The sequence below is a fragment of the Petaurus breviceps genome, unplaced genomic scaffold, assembly GCF_028583685.1.
Source record: "Petaurus breviceps papuanus isolate PSGF00001 unplaced genomic scaffold, PetGlider_PUasm1.0 37, whole genome shotgun sequence".
Taxonomy (NCBI): domain Eukaryota; kingdom Metazoa; phylum Chordata; class Mammalia; order Diprotodontia; family Petauridae; genus Petaurus; species Petaurus breviceps.
In genome coordinates, this window is record NW_027186296.1 from 43,202,324 (window position 1) to 43,216,333 (window position 14,010).

Sequence of the window (14,010 nt, forward strand, 5' to 3'; positions counted from 1 at the left end):
AAATTAAAGGATTTTATGTTTAAATAGCCGTTTTTAAAAGAAATCATCATTTCCCTTTGTGTTAGACTCCGAAAATGTTAGAATTTGCTCTACTAAGGGATGAGAGGGAACAATGCATATGCTTTAAAAATCCTTGGGTCATTCTTTCTGCACCTCCTTTTATTAGTCATAAACATTGCTGGCTTTTTTTTTTTTGATCAGCTTGTCCCTAATCTGCTCTCACTGCCCACCCTCCCTAGACTATTCATTTTAGGGCCATCAGCTAAGGTCATATGACTTTCCATTCTTGTGAAAACATTTGCTGCAGAATGAAGCAGATGGTAAGTAGCTTGTACTAGGAAGTGATAGAAATTAGTTGTAGGTTTCAGTAGCAGGTGGCAGGAATGAGTGTCCTCAAAGGTGGCAAAGGACAACCACATCCATTAGTATATAAGCTCCTTGAGGGCAGGAACTATTGCCCTTTTGTTTTTGTATCCCCAATGCTTAGCACAGTGCCAGATATACAATAGGTGCTTAATAAATGCTAAAACTCCAATCTTCATAAACATCACCTCCATGAAAAAGCTGTGGTGGAAATATGGACACATGAAACTAATACTATCCAGTATTGTGCTTTAACATTCATGGCCAGTCCTTTTAGAGAAGAGAGAACACCACAATTTTTCCATAAAAGGTATGATATTTGATGAAGGGCCTAGGAAAGAAGCTATTTTCTTCTGTTTGCTCAGATCCCGTAGCTTATCCAGACAGCTCAATATTCAAGGAATTTGTTCTTTTCTGAACAAATAAACAACAGTCTTTGTATTTTGGACTTAAATACCTCAACTTTTAAAGAAATTGAGGTCAACTACTGAAGAAAATTTTGGCAACCCATGTTAAATATCCCAAATGGTTCTGATATGTTTTTTTGAAAATTTCAGGCTTTCATTTGAAGATTTTCTTTGGGCTAAGGTAAGAGCTAGGTTTCTGATTTTTTTTAAACAGTCAAATAATGAGCTGTTTCTCTGAAATACTGTCGGATCGCCAGAGTTCTTCTTGCAGCTGAAAGAACAGAATAAAGTATTTAGTATACATAAGTACCTAACTTCAGGATAGCAAATTAATGCATATAGAGATATCAAAAACTGTTACCATACCCTACCCTACTCACTTTTAGTGCTATCAATCAAGAATCAATAAATATTTATTAAACATCTACTATGTGCCACTATGGTAAGTGGTGAGTATACAAAAAGAGGTGAAAGGAAATCCTTGCCCTCAAGGAATTAACAATCTAATGCAGACTATAATATGTAAGTAAATATACACAAAGAGGCCATCTATAGTATCAATAGGAAAAAAAAAAGCATAGGAATGGCACTAGAATTAAGAGGGGGGTAGAGAAGCCTCCTGTAGAAGATGGGATTTTAGTTTTGACTTAAACGAAGCCAGGGAAGTGAGTAGGTGAGATGAGGAGGGGGAACCTTCTAGGTTTGGAGGACAGTCAGAGAATTTCCTGGGAACAGAGAGATAGTGTCTTATTTATAGAATAGCAAGATTCCGCCCCTTTCCTCCCACCCCCAGACAGTGACACCTGGACATTTGTGGCTGTGCCTCTTAGAATTCCTAGTTTTCTTCAAAACTTAGTTCAATCACTTCCTTCTCCACCAACACCTTCCTAATCTCTCAGCTGCTAGTAGACACCACTCCAAATTATCTCTTATTTATTTTGTACGTTTTCTTATACATGAGCCTTCCCCTACAGAATCTAAGAGAGGGTTGGAGAAGCTTCCCCTAGAAGATGGGATTTTCTCTATTGCAGGAACAATTTTTATTTTTGACTTTGTCTTCCCATTACCTATCTGTTGCCTGATAGAAAGTAAATGCTTAGATAGGTGTTTGTTGATTGACTATGAAAGACAGACTGGGAATTGGGATACTGAGGGGCAAATAGGGAGACAAAGATGTACTTGGTGCAATTTGCACAGAAAGCTTCCTTCTCTTCCTTTTGTTTACCCGAGGTCATCAGAAAGGGGAATCATATTATGATGGGTTGAAGAGTGAATGAGAAGTGAGGAGATGGAAACTGGGAGTAAAGACTACTCTTTCTAGAAATGTGCCAGTGACTTTTTATAGTAGCAAAGAACTGGAAACAAAGTTAGATGTCCATGAACTGGGCAAAGTTGTGGTACATAAATGTCTTGGGATGTTACAGTGCTTATAAGAAACAGTGAAAGATGATGTATCACAATGGAGCATGAGAAGACTTAGATGAACTGATATAAAGTGAAATAAACAGAACCAGGAAAAAAAAGTACATAATGACTCCAATATATAAATGGAACGAAGCAACAACAAAGCAGATGAATGAATGCTAAGAAATTGTAATGTAATGACTAATCTTGGTAAGAGAAAAGAGATGAAAAGGTCTTTTTCCCTGCTTTTTTTTGTTTTGTTTTTAGAGTTGGGGCTATTGATAAGGTACAATGTGTATAATATCAGACATTAGATATCATAGTTTTACTTTACAAAAATCTTTTTAAGTTTGTTGTTATAAGAGATGTCAATGTGGGAGGGGCAGGGCAAGAGATACATTGGAAATATAGTTGATATAGTAATATTATTTGAAAAGAGTTTGATTATGGAAAGGAGAAAAAATGGGGTAATAGGTCAAGGGAAAGTTTTACACTTTTTAAAATACAGAAGGGTTAACCATATTAGGCAGAGAGGAAGGAGCTAATGAAGAGAGAGAGAAGGCATGATTAATAGGCTGGAGTCCTGGAGGAAACAGTCAAGCATGAGATCAATATCACAAGTGGAGGGGTGAGCCTTAGCCAGAAGCTGAGCTAACTATTCTTCCGAGACAGGAAAGCAAGAAGACAAAATGGTTGAGACACAAAGAATATTGGATATGAGGAAGAAAGGAGTGAAAGGAGGACCTGTCAAATGACCTTTATTATTATTGTTGCTATTTTACTAATATAAGAGAAGAATTCTTTAACTGAGAATATGGTGGGAATGAAGACTTGGAGACTTGAAAATACAGGAGAGGATTTAGAATGATTTCTTTGGGGAAAGTAATTAGAAGTTGATGAGTAAAATATATAAAAAAGGACTCAACTGAAGTTATTCTCAAATACTCAAATGGATCCATGTGGATGTGGATGTTTGCTCCAATAATGCAGTTCACCACCTATCTTTGGCTGCCCATCCTATGTGCCTTGTTCATTCCTTCCCATAAGTTTACACAGTGGACCTACCCTATCTAGTATGTACTTTCTTCATTTTTTCATGACTTAGATTGAGGATATCAAGAGAGCAGCTTTATTTTGTAACTAATACTCTATCAGACTTTCTTTTTGCAAACAAAGATCTCCTAGATTATGTCATTTATATGGGTCTCTATCTATAACTTTTATTCTGTTGAAGTCTGTTAACACACACCATTTGCCTTTCTATTGTTCTCTGAGTAATAAACACTTTAAATTCTTTGGAGACTTTAATGTCCCATAATTCACAGTGTGATTCAGTGAATAGAATGCTAGGCTTAGAATGAAGAAGAATTGGGTTCAAATTCTGCCTCAGGCATTTACTTGCTGTGTATCACTTAACCTTTCTGAGACTCAGTTTCCTCAACTAAAATGTATGAGTAATACTTAATGATGTTTCTAAGGTCCCTTCAAAATCATAATAAAAAAAGTTGTCTTTTTTTAAAATAAGTTTTTATTGATATTATTTGTTTTATACATTGCAATAATTTTCCCTCAACATTCCTTCCCTTTGTTCTCCCTGAGAGCCATCCCATATGACAACTTTTTTTAAATGAAAAAACAAGAGAGGAAAAATATCAGTACAATTGATAAATACATTGGAAAAGTCTAAAAATATGTGAAGTACTACATTCATGGATCTCCCCCCATTGCAAAAGGGTGTGGTGGGGGTATCTCCTTATAATTTTTCTTTGGAACCATTATTGTTCTTTGTAATTTTAAAACACTTGTCTTTTTTTGAGGAGTGTGGGGATTGGTTCTTTCTGTCTGCATTGTGGTCACTGTGAGAAGTTTGGTGGGGGACAAAGAGGGTACCCTTAAAGAAACCAGAATTTCCCAAAGACAATCTAGCCCAATATCTTCATTTTTAAATTCTGGACCCAAAGTACCACCCAATTGCACTATTATATATAGTGTGTGTGTATGTTTATATGTCATATGTATGTGTAAGTACACATACACACAGATGGATGTACTTTATAGGTTACCCAACTAACTACATGTTGTAACCTAGACATTAGATGTTCTTATCCACTTACTTTTTCTTCCTTGAATTGTTAGACCAAATTCCTTGGGGGTGATTACAAATTTATTTCCACTGACTTTTCATTGTTTAGGGATTTGATGCAACTTATACAGCATGATCCATGAACAAGATGATTCAGAGGACTTAACTATACATAAGGAATACTGTTTCAACTTGAATCATTTGACCATTAGATCTTCTCCATGACAATGGTGAATACCTTTGGTGAACATATATTTCCCTTGTTTATACCTTACTATTATTAATCAGATTGTCATTGAACAAGGTTGTTTCTACTGTTGTATCTTTAAAGGAATCTTGGAGAATTTTATATACATATAGTTGACTCCTTGTTGGAATAAACCCTTTAAGGTAATGGTTTGATCTGTTGAATTAAATGGTTTTTAAACAAGGAATAAAACAGTAGATTCTTGTGTTCAAAATATAATTCAGTCATTTGTATTATAGTAAACATGAGGTCTACTATGGAAAATAGCTTGCAAAGGCCTCCCTATTCTCTACTGAAACCAAAATGCCACATTGAGGATGTCTTCAATGCATATGCAGATGATTCTCATAAATGTTTTATATAGGGAACTAAGCATATTGGTCAGTAGCTGCTGATATCCAGTTGCCTTTTTTGATATTAATAAAGTCTAAGTATTTTCCCACAATTATGGTACTTTTCCCTCCATGAAATAACTTGTGAAGATGTTTCTCTGTATTTTCACACTGGCACAGATCTTCTCTTATATATGCTTAAGCAAATTTGGCTGTTTTTCCTTTCTTTGTTTTCTTTAATGTCATTTCTACCTTGCCTATAAGTACTTCTAAGGCTATGCTGTTTGAATCCAAATGTGGTGAGACTCCTTCCATTCATGGTAAAAAAAAGTTTGTTATAAAACAAACTTTGCAGATCTTTTTCATTTATCTTCTGTGGTTGCCCTTTTATTTTTCTTTTTAAACAACTTCAAGATAATTTTTCTCAATTGTATCTCTCATCAAGCTTTCTTTGAACTGGTTTTACCCTCCTACTGTTTCTCTCTACTTTATGAGACTTATCCATTCATCATCCATCCTTTATCTGACTTCATATGTTATGCTTCTCCATAGGATTTTCTTAACCAATTTGTATTTTATTTATTTTTCTTATTTAATATTTTATTTTCCCCCAGTTACATGTAAAAACATTTTTAACATTTGTTTTTAAAACTTAGAGTTCCAAATTCTCTCCCTTCCTTCCTCCTTCCCTCCCCACCCTAACCTTTACCCCTCCCCCCATTGAGAAGGCAATTTGAAATAGGTTATACATGTATAGTCATGCAAAATATATCCATAGTAGTCATGTTGTGAAAGCAAACATAGACCAAAAACTCAAGAAAAGTAAAGAAAGTAAAAACCTTAAATCTGGATTCAGACACCATCAGTTCTTTCTCTGGGAATGGACAGCATTGTTCATAAGTCCTTCAGAGTTGTCTTGGATATTTCTATTGCTGGGAATAACTAAGTCATTCACAACTGATCATATTACAATGGTACTGTTCCTTTGTACACAACATATTTCACTTTGCAGCAGCCCATGCAGATCGTTTCAGGTTTTTCTGAGAGCATCCTGCTCATTATTTCTCATATTCCATCGTAATCACATACTACAACTTCTTCAGCCATTCCACAATGGATCTACATTCCCTTGATTTCTAATTCTTTGCCCCCAGAAAATAGCTGCTAAAAACAAACAAACAAATAAATGTCTTTTTCCTTTTAATTTTTTTTTTTACTTCTTTTGGGGGTACAGACCTATTAGTGGTATTGATAGGTCAAAGGGTATACATGGTTAAAAAAATTTTTTTTCTGTCTTTATTAATTTGTTTTTTTTCTTTTAGTTTAAAGATTCAGTTCCACAATCTCTTGAGTTTCAAATTTTCTCAATCAGAATCAGAGAGTAAGATAATTGTTGAAAGAATTCACTGGATTCCTCCTGAAAGAGATCCCAAATTGAAAACTCCAAGAAATATAGTAGCCAAATTCCAGAATTACAAAGTCAAGGAGAAAATACTCCAAGCAGCCAAAAAGAAACAATTCAAATATTGTGGAACTACAGTCAGGATTACACAGGACCTAGCAGCTTCTACATTAAAAGATCAGAGATATTGGAATTTGATACTTCATAAGGCAAAAGAGCTAGGACTGCAACCAAGGATCAACTACCCAGCAAAACTGAGCATAATCTTTCTGGCAAGGAGATGGTCATTTAATGAAATAAGGGACTTCCAGACTTTCCTGATGAAAAAGCCAGAGTTAATGGAAAATCTGATCTCCAATTACAAGACTCAAGAAAGACATAAAAAGGTAAACAAGGAAAACTCACACTCACACCCACACACTCACACATGCACATAACTTGGGATTCAATAAGAAAATCTGTTTACAGCCATATATGAGAACCGGATACCAGTCAATAGTGAAATTTATATGATTATAGCAACCTATAAAAGGGATATAGATAGATAGATAGATAGATAGATAGATAGATAGATAGATAGATAGATAGATAGATAGAGGGTGTGGACATAAATGAACGAATCTGAAGATTAAAAAAACCTTATTAAGCGATTCAAAGGGACTGTAGTGGGAGAAAAGGAAAGGATGATGCAGAAAAAGGTAAATTATGCTACATAAAGAGACATAAAAACATATCATAGTAGAGGGGAAGGAGGGAGGGACTTGAACATCATATGAACTTTTTCTCATTGGTTCTGGTTCCAAGAGGTTAACTTTAATCAGTTAAATTTAAGATTATAACACGAAAAAACACAAAAATCCATCATAATAGAGGGAAAGGGGGGAGGGAGAGGAGCACTGTATGAAATTTACTCTCATTGGTTTGAGCCAAAGAGGGAATAACATACTCTGATAAGTATAAAAATCCATTGTGCCCTATATGCAGCAGGAAGGGTAAGGGGTGCATAAGAAGGGGGTGGTCATTAGAAGAGAGGGAAATAGTAATAAGGGGAAAGAGTAGGTAAAGGGAGGGGTCACAAGGAGGGAATATGGAAGGAGGCAGTGGTCAAAAGGAAAACTCTTAAGGAGGGAAAGGGACAAGGAAGAAGCAAAAGCATAAACAGGGGAGGGAATAGGATGGAGGGAAAGACACAGATAGCAATCATAACTGTGAATGTGAATGGGATTAACTCTCCCATGAAATGGAAGCAGATAGCAGAATGAATTAAAAACCATAATCCTACAAAATGCTGTCTACAAGAAACACATTTGAAACAAGGGGATATGCATAGGGTAAAGGTAAAAGGCTGGAGTAGAATATATTATGCTTCAGTTTAAGTAAAAAGAGCAGGGGTAGCAATCCTTATCTCAGATAAAGCAAAACCAAAAATAGATCTAATCAAAAGAGATAAAGAAGGAAACTGCATCCTGCTAAAAGGCATCATCAAGAATGAAGCAGTATCATTACTTAACATATATGCACCAAGTAGTATAGCATCCAAAGTCCTAGAGGAGAAATTAAGGAAATTAGAGGAAGAAATAGATAGCTAAACTATACTAGTGGGGGACCGCAATCTTTCCATATCTGAACTTGATAAATCTAACCTCAAAATGAACAAGAAAGAAGTTAAAGAGGTGAATAAAATTTGAGAGAGGCTAGATATGATAGATCTCTGGAGAAAACTATGGGGATAAAAAGGAATATACCTTCTCAGTGGTACATGGCACATACACAAAAATTGACCATGTGCCAGGGCATAAAAACCTTACAATTCAGTGCAGAAAGCAGAAATATTAAATGTATCATACTTAGATCATGATACAATAAAAATCATATGCAATAAAGGGCCATGGAAAAATAGGCTAAAAACTAATTTGGAAACTAAATAATTTAATCCTAAAGAATGAGTGGGTCAAACAAGAAATTATAGAAACAATCAGTAACTTAAAAGAGAATGACAATAATGAGACAACATACCAAAACTTAGGGGAATTTTTATATCCCTGAGTGCATACATGAATAAATTAGAGAAAATGGAAGTCAATGAATTGGTCATGCAATTGAAAAAGCTAGATTAGAAATAATGAAAACCAAAGGAGTGATTAATAGAACTGAAATTAAAAAAACTATTGAATTAATAAATAACACTAAAATGGTTTTGTGAAAAAACCAATAAAATTTATGGACCATTAGTCAATATGATAAAAAAGAAGAAAACCAAATTATGAGTATCAAAAATGAAAAGGGTGACTCTACCTCCAATGAAGAAGAAATTAAAACAATAATTAGGAATTATTTTTGCCAAATTGTATGCACATAAATTTGACAATCTTAGTGAAATGGACGAATATTTACAAAAATATAAATTGCCCAGATTAACTGAAGAGGAAGTAAATTACTAAAATAACCCCATCTCAGAAAAAGAAATCGATCAAGTCATCAGTGAACTCCCTAGGAAAAAATCTCCACGGCTAGATGGATTTACTAGCAAATTCTATCAAACATTTAAAGAACAATTGATTCCAATACTCTACAAACTATTTGGGAAAATTAGTGAAGAAGGAGTCCTACCAGATTCTTTTTATGACACAAATATCGTACTGATACCTAAATCAGAAAGAGATAAAATGGAGAAAGAAAAGTATAGACCAATTTCCCTCATGAATATAGATACAAAAATTTTAAATAAAATATTAGAAAAAAACTACAGAAATTATCACAAGAATAATACAATTTGATCAGGTAGGATTTATTCCAGGAATGAAAGGATGGTTTATTATTGGGAAAAGCATCAGTATAATTGATCATATCAACAATAAAACTAGCAGAAACCACATGATTATCTCAATAGATGCAGAAAAGGCTTTTGACAAAATACAACATACATTCCTATTAAAAGCACCAGAAAGTATAGGAGTATAGGGGGTCTTCCTTAAAATAATAGGTAGCATCTATTTGAAGCCACCAGCAGGTATTATATGTAATGGGGATAAACTAGAAGCATTTCCAATAAGATCAGGGATGGAACAAAGATGTCCACTATCACCCCTCTTATTCAATCTGGTACTAGAAATGTTAGCAGTAGCAATTAGAGAAGAAAAAGAAACCAAAGGAATCAAATTAGGCAAAGAAGAGACTACACTATCAGTGTTTGCAGATGTTATGATGATATACTTAGAGAATCCAGTAAAAAACTACTTGAGACAATAAATAAATTTGGTAAAGTTGCAGGATATAAAATAAACCCACATAAATCCTTGACATTCCTATATATTTGTAATGAAATCCAACAGAAAGAGATAGAATGAATAATTTCATTTAATGTTACTGTAGATATTATAAAATATTTGGGAATCTACCTGCCACAACAAATCCATGACCTATATGAATACAACTACAAACACTTTTCACACAAATAAAGTCATATCTAAATTATTGGAAAAACATCTATTGCTCATGGCTGGGTCAAGCTAATATAATAAAATGACAATTTTACACAAATTAAATGACATTTAGTGCCATACCAATCAATCTACCAAAAAATTACTTTATAGAGCTAGAAAAAATAGTAACAAAATTCTTTTGGAAGAACAAAATGTCCAGAATATCAAGGGAATTGATGAAAAGAAATGCAAGGGAAGGTGGACTAGCTATACCAGATTTTAATCTGTATTATAAAGCAGCAGTGATCAAAACTACTTGGTACTGGCTGAGGAATAGAGTAATGAATCAATGGAATAGATTGGGTACACAAGACTCAGCTGTCAATGACTATAGTAATCTACTGTTTGATAAACTCAAAGACCTCAGGTTTTGGGATAAGAACTCAGTATTTGACAAAAACTGCTGAAAAAACTGGAATATAGTATGGTGGAAACTAGACAGAGACCATTATCTAACACCATATACCGAAATCAAGTCTAAATGGGTGCATGATCTAGGTATAAAGCCTGATAATGTAAGCAATCTGAGAAAGCAAGGAAAGTTTACCTGTCAGATTTATGGAGAGGGGAAGACTTTATGACCAAACAAGAATTAAAGAGTATTATAAAATGCAAAATTGATAATTTTGATTACATTAAATTGAAAAGTTTCTGTACAGACAAAGCCAATGTAATCAAGATTAGGAGGGAAGTGGAAAATTGGGAAAGAATTTTTACAACCAGTGTCTCTGATAAAGACCTAATTTCTAAGATATACAGAGAATTGAGTTAAATCTATAAGAATACAAGTCATTCCCCAATTCATAAATGGTCAAAGGATATGAACAGGCAGTTTTCAGAGGAAGAAATTAAAGATATATACAAGCATATGAAAAAATGCTCTAAATCACTATTTATTAGAGAAATGCAAATCAAAACAACTCTGAGGTACCCCATCTCACCAGTCAGATTGGCTAAGATGACAAAACAGAAAAATGACAAATACTAGAGAAGATGTGGAAAAATTAGAACACTAATGCACTGTTGGTGGAGTTGTGAACTGATTCAACCATACTGGAGAATAATCTGGAACTATGCCCAAAGTGCTATAAATAATTTCATACCCTTTGACCCAGAAATACCACTTCTAGGGTTGTATCCCAAAGAGATCATAGAAGTGGGAGGAAGACCCATATGTAGAAAAATATTTATGGCAGCTCTTTTTGTGGTGGCAAAGAATTGAAAATTAAGGGGATGTCCATCAACCTGGGAATGGCTAAACAAATTATGGTATATGAATGTAATGGAATACTATTGTGCTATAAGAAATGAGGAGCAGACGGACTTCATATTTACCTGGAGAGGTTTATACAAACTGATGCTGAGTGAGAAAAGCAGAACCAGGGGAAATCTGTACACAATTACAGACACAATGTATGGGTGACGATCAACTTTGATAGACTAAACTCTTCTCAGAAATACAGGGTTATAAGACAACTGCAAAAGACTCATGATGGAGAGAGATGTCTACATTCAGAGAAAGAACTAGAAAGAACAGAGTTTGAATGCAGATGGAAGCAAACCTCCTGCTTTCTTTCTTTTTCTTGTTTGGTTTTGTTTCCTCTTTCCCACTGTTCATTCCATCCATTACAATTCTTCTTTATAACCTGACTAATATCTAATGTGGAAGTATTTGCAGATCCTATACTTGATTGTATGCCACCATGGGGGGAGTGGGAGGACAGGGAGGGAGAGAAAATTTGAAACCCAAGGGATTGTGGAACTGAATCTTATAAGCTAAAAGTAAACTAACAAATATTCAGTTTTACTGGGGGAGGTTATTCTTGGTTGTAATTTCACCTCCTTTTACCTCTGGAGCATATTCCAAACCCTCCAAATCTTTAATGTAAAAGCTGCTAAATCTTGTGTTATCCTGACTATGGCTCCATGATATTTGAATTGTTTCTTCTGGCTGCTTGCAATTTTCCTCCTTCGCCTGCAAACTCTGGAATTTGGCTATAATATTCCTGGCAGTTTTCATTTTGAGAAGGAGATGACTGGTGGATTCTTTAAATTTCTATTTTACCCTCTGGTTTTGGAATATCAGGGCAGTTTTCCTGGATAATTTCTTGAAAGATGATGTCTAAGCTCCTTTATTGGTTATGACTTTCATGTAGTAGTATAATTTTTAAATTATCTCTTCTGGATCTGTTTTCCAGGTCAGTTGTTTTTCCAATAAGATATTTCACATTGTCTTCTATTTCTCATTGTTTTATTTTTGTTTTATTATTTCTTGATTTCTCATCAAGTCATTAGCTTCCCTTTGCTCCATTTTAACTTTTAAGGAATTATTTTCTTCAATGAGCTTTTGGACTTCCTTTTCCATTTGGCCAATTTTGCTTTTTAAGTCAGTCTTCTCCTCATTGGCTTTTTGGATCTCTTTTACCATTTGGCCTCATCTGTTTTTTAAGGTGTTATTTTCTTTAGTATCTTTTGTGTCTCCTTTACTAAGCTGGTGACTCATTTTTCATTATTTTCTTGCATCTCTCATTTCTGTTCCCAATTTTATTATACCTCTCTTATTTGATTTTCAAAATCCTTTTTGAGCACTTCCATGGCCTGAGACCAATTCATATTTTTCTTGGAGGCTTTTGATATAGGAGCTTTGACTTTGTTGTCTTCTTCTGAGCGTGTGTTTTGATCTTCTGTGTCACCATGGTAACTTTCTGTAGTCAGAATTTTTCTGTTTGCTCATTTCCCAGCCTATTACTTGACTTTTACCTCTTTGTTAAAGTAGGACTCTGCTTTCAAGGTGGAGGACACACTGTCCCAACCTTCAGGGGTTTTGTGCAGCTGTTTTCAGACATACTTCTAGGGATGTGTAAGTTTTCAGTCCTTCCAAGGTGGTATGATCTAAAGGAGAGGTGTTTACTCCTCTCCTGGCCTGTGCTCTGCTCTGTGAGTGACCATAAGCACTTTTTTCTGCCCTGGAACTGTGAGAAGTCCTCCCTCCACTGTGGCCACAAGTTCTGCTAGCTAGTGCACTTCCGCTGCCAACCAGGACTGCATCCTGTATCTGTATGGGTAAAGCAACAGAATCCTGCCTCAGTGCTAGCAAAAAGGCCCCTGTAATCTCCTTCTGATCAGTTGTTTGACCCTCTTACTCTCTGTGGGCTGAGAGTTCTAGAAGCAGCTTCTGCTGCTGCCATTTCAGTTACTCCCAAGGCCTTTTCTTTGTTTTCTGGGGTTGGGGCTGTGCTGGTATGGCCTACCCTGTAGGATGCTTTGCTCTCACTCAGTTGCAACAGACCTTTCCTGCTCGGCTTCTGAGTTGTCTTTGGTATCTGTGAGCTGAGGTTGGGAAACTGCCACTGCCACCAGTGATTTAGTCACCCCAAGGCCTGTCCCTAGTTTTCTGGGGCCAGTTGGCACTGGCATGACTGGCACCACATTGTTCTCCTCTCGCACCCTGGTGCAACAGACCTTTCCTTCTGACCTTAAAAATTGTTTTGAACTGGACATTAGTTTTGCTTTATCCTTTTGTCGGTTCTGCTTCTCTAGAATTTGTTTAGAATCATCATTTAAAGGTATTTAGAAGGGTTTGGGGGAGATCTCAGGTGAGTCTTTGCTTTTGCTCTGCCATCTTGGTTCTGCTTCCACCAATTTATGTTTTAAACCTATGACACCTTTGACTACTGTATATGATTTATGGGCAAATGAATCAAGCATTTACCGATTCATTTCATCTCCTTGGCATGGTAATTGATTTATGTCAGGTAAATTTTGCCATGAGATTTTGGTCTGTGTCTATATCCTTTCTTCTATCTGTATCTCATTTTTCATCAATAATTTTTCAAAAAGATAAGGGTTGATTTGTTCTAATTGTATACCATGGCTTTTTCTCATTTTCATTCTTCAAACTTTGTACTAAATTTGATTTTCACCAGTTAATGATCTGCTAACAGAAAGCTGTGATATAACCCCCAAATCTGTAATGACTCATTTCTTCTCTATTAAAACATAATCAGTTTCATTTTATTATATTATTTAATGATCACTATGTTCAATATGTTTCATGTTTTTCTTGATGAAAGTACCCAAGATATTAGATGGTTCTTTTGCTCCTCTCATTCTTTATTCTTGATCCTTATTTTATGATATATTTCTGACTATTCTCATTTATTCTCACCTCATTGAATTCACTAAGTATTCAAGTATATTTGTCTTAATCTGGAGGCTATAATTGAGTTCTTCATAGAATTTCTCTACCTCTTTATATTCTCCAACAAATATTAGATCATAAACTATGAT